The 6,565-nt window shown below is 27.1% G+C and overlaps 1 long non-coding RNA gene across 1 annotated transcript; it reads right to left on the bottom strand.

Moving 5' to 3' along the window:
- Positions 1-3,718: 3,718 nt before the first annotated feature.
- Positions 3,719-5,097, bottom strand: LOC121209387 (uncharacterized). Its single transcript, XR_005904513.1, has 2 exons — positions 4,854-5,097; positions 3,719-4,118 (listed from the first exon to the last, which is right to left on the bottom strand). It is a non-coding gene; the product is annotated as an uncharacterized lncRNA (long non-coding RNA).
- Positions 5,098-6,565: the final 1,468 nt, after the last annotated feature.

Genomic DNA, 6,565 nt, shown 5'->3' with positions numbered 1-6,565 from the left:
GGGAGACGCTATGACATCTATTGAACAATTGATATTCAGGTAATATGTATCAAATGAAGAATGGTTTTATGAAATGGTTGTGTGAAATGTTTACAAGAACTGGTCATATGGAAATATATGTACAAAATAGTTGTATGAAATAATTATGAAGATAGATAAACGAAATAAGAATAAGTACATGGAATATAATTTATGTTAAGTTTGATATAAACTTTACCGGAATAAATATACATAAAATATATGGAAATGAGAGAGCATGAAATATTGATATAATGAAATGATTGATATATACTTATGAAGAAACAATAAGAGAATAATATGTATCATGACATGTACATATATGATTATCTTTGATATGTTGATACAAGGAAATTATGTAAGTAAAGACAATTATTAAACTCAAGTGTGACATGTCAAGAAAATAAGTATATCAATACTGAATTTATATGAAATATGTGCAAGTATACTAACAATGATGTTGTTTGACACTTAGACAAGTGCCAAGCTATTGATTTAATGGTAACATGTTTAATTATAAGGAGCATTGAAATGGTAAGTACTTAGATGAAAATAAAATTTAAGATTTTGCGAAATTTTTTTTTCTATGATTCCGATTTAATTCCGGTTGGTTTTTAATGTATGTTTGGGGCTTCGAGGGCCCAATAGAGAGACGTTATGATTATTTTCAAAATATGAATAATAAATGACTCAGAATTATCTGAAAATATTCAGTAAACTCCGGTGATGCCTTGTACCCTATTCCGGCAATGGATACGGGTAGGAGGTGTTACATTAATCTCTTTAAAATTATAAAAATTTGATTTAATCATTTAAAAATTATAAAGATATAGAGCATGAAAAATTAAATTTTTATTTGGCCCCTAAAAGTTTGTTCTAGCTTCCCCAAATATGCAAAGTAGTATATTTTTAAAATATGAAAACTCAAGGTGAGGCGAGGCGAGGCTCACCCTGAAAATGGCAAGCATGAAAAGGAATCTACGGTCTGTTGCAGTTTATGAGCTTTGAAACAACGATGCTGATATACTAAAAGAACGCTTAACAACGTTTAAATTATTTTTATAGGTAAATAAGTTTATGTTTTCTATTTTTTGATAAAATTATTGGTATAAGTTAATTTTAAAAACAAATTCAAGATATAAGTCACTTTTTTTTAGTATTTAAGGAAATAGATCATTTTTATTAACATAGAGTGGAAGTGTATCATGAGGAAAGCGCTTTGGAAAACTACTATCCTTTAACGCATTACGATCTCTAATTAGATAGTTAAATGTTGATGTTTCCGTATATGTTTCTCGAGTTTGATTCCTTTTCTTTAGCATGTTAGGTTTTTTTTTTTTAGTTTTTTTTTTGTTGTTGTTCATTTGGAGTTTTATTTTATTTTATTTTCGTTTCAAGCTTTTTCTAATTCTAATTTTTATAAATTAATTCATGTTGTTTGAAGATTTTTATTTTAAGTTTTAATTAATATTTTTAGTTAATAAACATGTTTTTTTTTCAATTTTTTAATTCATATTTTAATTGATAGCTCCTTTATTTATATAAACAAATTAATAACTATGTAATTATACAATTAAAAAAATATTTTTATATATATCATTATGTTAAATATATTTTATTTTAAAAAAATATCAACTTATTTTTCTCATATATTTTCTTGATTTATAATTTTTATATGTCTATTTTTTATTTTTGTCCACCTACATTGTGAGTATGATAAATTCTAATATTATAAAACTAAATAATGATATTTTTAATATATTTCTCACATAACAAAATTATAGTTAGTAAAAAATAATGATATTTGAAATAATTAATTGATTTAATAATATTAGAATTTACCATATTCACAATATAGGGTGAAAAAAATATTTGACATATAAAAATTATAAATCAAGAAAAATACATTAAAAAATTAATTGAAGTTTTCTTAAAAATAAAATATATTTAAAATAATGATATATATATAATAATTTTTCATTAAACAATTACATTTTTAATATTTTATTTATATAAATAAATGAGTTATTAATTAAAACTATGAATTAAAATAAAATTAAAACTAACATGTTTATTAACTAAAACATTAATTAAACATTAAAAAAATCCAAACAACATGAATAAAAAAAACTTAAAATGTTGAAAAAATAAATTAAACTTAAGCCTCAAGTATAAAAGCACTAACATTTAACCATCTAATAAAGAATGATGATACATCAATGAAGAACGCATCTCTTGCACTTTCATGCCACCTCAGCAGAAAATAACCTATTTCTTTGAATACTAAAAGAAAAAGTATCTTATATCAATTTTTTTTTCTTGAAATTGATATATGGATAATTTTGCTTATAATTTGTACCCATAAAAGCCCTCTATTTGGAAGAAGGGGGTGGCACTCTGACCACTCTCATGACTTTTCTGGAGCAGCTTGTTATGATTTTGAATTATGAAAATTTTGATTCAAATGGGGTTGCAGGTAGAGGTGTGCATGGGCCGGGCTACTCGGCCCGACTCGAAGATCTGCTCGAAAAATGGGAGGGTTCGGGTAAAAATATAGGCCCGAAATATGGGTTTGGGTAAAAAAACGAGGTCCGTTTAGAAAATAGACCGGGCTCGGGTAAAATGTTTTTGGCCCGGGCCCGGCCCGACCCAGCCCGAATTATATAATAAATAAATATATATTTTATTTTTAATCATATTTATATTTTAATTTTAATTTTAATATAATCAATTTTTATTATAATTTTTAATTTTTGTATTGTTTTAAGAATTGTTTTAATATTTTTTTATTTGTTTCTTGTTTTAATATTTGTTTTAAATGTATTTGATTATTTAATATATTTTAAAATTTTTTATTTAATAAAATAAGTTAAAAAATTTAATATGGGCCGGGCCGGGTTCGAGCTTAACAATTTTATTTCGAGCCGGGCTTGGGCAAATTTTTAATCCCATATTTTGGGCCGAGCCCGGCCCGGGCCTAGAAAATGGGTCTAAAATTTTCGATGGGCCCGACCCGAACCCGGCCCGGCCCATGCACACCTCTAGTTGCAGGCTAGGAAACAATTAGAGGCAACTCTTGAAGCTACACCAGTCGAGAAGGAATTCATACAAGGCGAATATTAAAGAAATTGATTTATTGCAAATTAGAGGATCAGATGACAGATATTTTCACAAAATTTTTCATGGTAGTTGATTTGAGTTTTTTAAGAATAAATTTGGTGTCTGTAACACTTGAGTCAGGAGGAGAATGTTAGTGTCTCAAGGTTGCATCAGTTTTTTTAAAAAATAAGACTAAGTCCTAGGGAGATTTGTTAGATTGTTAGAAGGAGTAACAATTTAAAGTTTTTATTGAGATTTTTACTTAAGACTTATATATAAGGGTTGCTTTGTTAATGAATTAAATCATCCCTTCATTCATATTTTTTTCTATGTTTCAATTAGTTCTTTGCTAAACCAACATTTATATTCACATTATAAAAATAAAACTTAATCAAATTCAATTCTTATAAAATTTAAAATTAATTTTTTCACTGTTTCAACATTTAGGCTCAACATTTATAAAAGTAAATTCTCAAGTTTCAATGTGTTTAGTGGTATTAGGTATACATTAGGTGATGTATTTGATTTGTTTTGCTCAGTCAATAACTGATATATGTAATGGCTGCAAGCCAAAGTTTTAATTTTAATGAAAAACATTGAATTCCATTCAAGTTTTATGCTCCATTCTCTTGTTCTCGGTTTCTGTTTTTTTGTTTTCTCTTGCAATTCTGTTTTGTTTCTTCCACAAGCATCGAGGCTTGCTGCACAAGCTTCTTGTTTTTGCTTGCTGCTTTGTTTCAAGTTCCAACAGATTCTTGTCCAATCCATTGAACTTCGCCATTGATTCTTTCGACATTTTCCAACTATATCTGGAATTCCGTCTCGAGTTTCTTTCTTGGCTGCAGCTCTGCGTTCATTCTAGAATCCGTATCTTCCTTCAAACCATTCAATTCTGTCAATTTTCTTTTCAGGTCATTCACATGCTGATCAAGGCTTCTGTGATTGTCCAAGCGTTTATCAATCTTATTCAGAACAAAGTCCATGGCTTTCAGTTAAGAGTACTGCAAAACATGTAATAGGTTAGAAACCAAATAAAAATAATGCATAGTCAGCTGTATGTATCTAAACATGGCTAAAAAATAACGTTATTTTCTTAATAGATTCCACAAGAACTTTTAGAAGTTATAAAATATGTAATAAAGAAATTTCCCCTCACGAATGACGAATTGAAATTAATAGAACATACATATCTAGAGTTTCCAAATAAATTACCATGTATGAGGAATTCTAGTATGTTATTATTTGGTGATTCAATGCAATAGCAGCCTTTGTTGTTTGAGTGCCGTTTTTCATAGTATGTTAACATGCTAAAAAATCTGCATACTGTTAATAAGCTCCCTGTTTCACCTCCGGAATAGGAGATTACAAATCCTAATCTCAATTCCAATGGTAGGATAACCCTTCTTTTTTACTCTTCTACAGTAAAATGTGGCTAATGGGATCTTGGAAGCACATTTACTGTAGTTGTAACAAGCTAGAACACAAATCATAAACAATTTGTGTCAACATCTTAGTGACCTATGTTAAAGAGTCTTGTTTTACTTTTTTCTATATTCGACACATATTCAAATATAAGATATGCAGATGTGATCTTCCTAAAATATGAAGAAATACATTCACCCTTGAAGTGGGAGCAAAAAGCAATGTGTGTCATTGCAAGCATGAAAAGGAACCAAGTTTGTTGCAGTTTATGAGACTTGAAAAAACAAAATAAAAATGTGGAATTCAACAAATACCTTTTCTGACTAACTTGTTTGAAGACGATGACCGGAGGGGAAAAAAAGAGAGCAAAGCACCACAAATGAGGAAAAGCAGCAAAAGAAATTGGTTGGTTGCTGATAATATGATGGACAAAGTGATAGATAAGAAGAGAGTCACTCCAAACCAAAGGGTGCATGTTATGTAGCTGCCTTTCACTCAACTAAACTTATCCAATTACTTTCACCTAACACAAAAGGAAACCAATGCTGAAAGCGGATCAAAGTAGGGAATTATACTTGTCAAAGGGGAATGTTAATGGAAAAATATTTTTTATTAACAAAAAAAGTTTAAGTTAAATGGTAATCATAAAAGTATTATATTTTTAATAACAAAAAAATAAATTCAGAAAATAATACAAAAAAGTAAATATTTTCTAAAGGTATTTTAAATTAGAAAATAATTATATATTTGGGAAGGATAAAAGTACTTTTAGTCCAAACGTAGTATTTTAATTTTGGAAACTTCCAAAGTTCAATTTCTTTTAATATTTTTAATAATTGAAGTTTAACATTTAAATTGTTGGTATATGAATTAATTCATTTTGAATTATTTTTTTAATTTGTTAATTTTTTATAATTAAATTAATGCATAATTTTTATAAAACAATATTTATTAGTGTACCAATTATTAACCCAATTTTTATTATGTGAATTTTGTTAAAATTTAATTAAAAGTTAAGAATAAATATAAATATCGATGATTTTTAAAATTTTAACAAATTCTTTTTATAAATGAATAAATAGATTTATTTTTTAAACCAAAAACTTAGTCAAAGAAGGCTGCTATGAAACTCTAAGAAAAGGAAGGTTGGGTCCAATCACTTTTTTAGCGTTTTCACGTTATTTTTCTTATTACAATATCATATTACAAGTTATTGTTATGCGGAGGGTTTACATTTTTTCAACACATATGTGTTTTGGTTTAAGTTATCTAGTTTTTCTTTTTAAATGTTAGTATACAATTAATTTAATATATACAAATGATTTATATGCGAGGCGAATTTAGGGGTTAGTAGAGGTAAATTTGTTATTTAAGTTTTTAATTTTTTTAAATTTTAAATTAATAAAGGTAAAATTATATTTTAATCTCTTTAAAATTATAAAAAATTAATTTAATTTTTTAAAAATTATAAAGATATAGAGCATAAAAAATTAAATTTTATTGGACCCCTAAAAGTTGGTTCTAGCTTTCCCAAATATGCAAAGTAGTATATTTTTAAAACGTGAAAACACGAGGTGAGGCGAGGCGAGGCTCACCCTGAAAATGGCAAGCATGAAAAGGAATCTACAGTCTGTTGCAGTTTATGAGCTTTGAAACAAGGATGCTGATATACTAAAAGAATGCTTTACAACGTTTAAATTATTTTTATAGGTAAATAAGTTTATGTTTTCTATTTTTTGATAAAATTATTGGTATAAGTTAATTTTAAAAACAAATTCAAGATATAAGTCACTTTTTTTAAGTATTTAAGGAAATAGATCGTTTTTATTAACATAGGGTGAAAGTGTATCATGAGGAAAGCGCTTTGGAAAATTATTATCCTTTAACGCATTACGATCTCTAATTAGATAGTTAAATGTTGATGTTTCCGCATATGTTTCTCGAGTTTGATTCCTTTTCTTTAGCATGTTAGGTTTTTTTTTAGTTTTTTTTTGTTGTTGTTCATTTGGAGTTTTATTTTATTTTT

The sequence above is a fragment of the Gossypium hirsutum genome, chromosome A11 (genome assembly GCF_007990345.1).
Source record: "Gossypium hirsutum isolate 1008001.06 chromosome A11, Gossypium_hirsutum_v2.1, whole genome shotgun sequence".
In the NCBI taxonomy this organism is placed as follows: domain Eukaryota; kingdom Viridiplantae; phylum Streptophyta; class Magnoliopsida; order Malvales; family Malvaceae; genus Gossypium; species Gossypium hirsutum.
The sequence above is the reverse complement of the archived record's forward strand: the minus strand, read 5'-3'. Positions and strand labels throughout refer to the sequence as shown.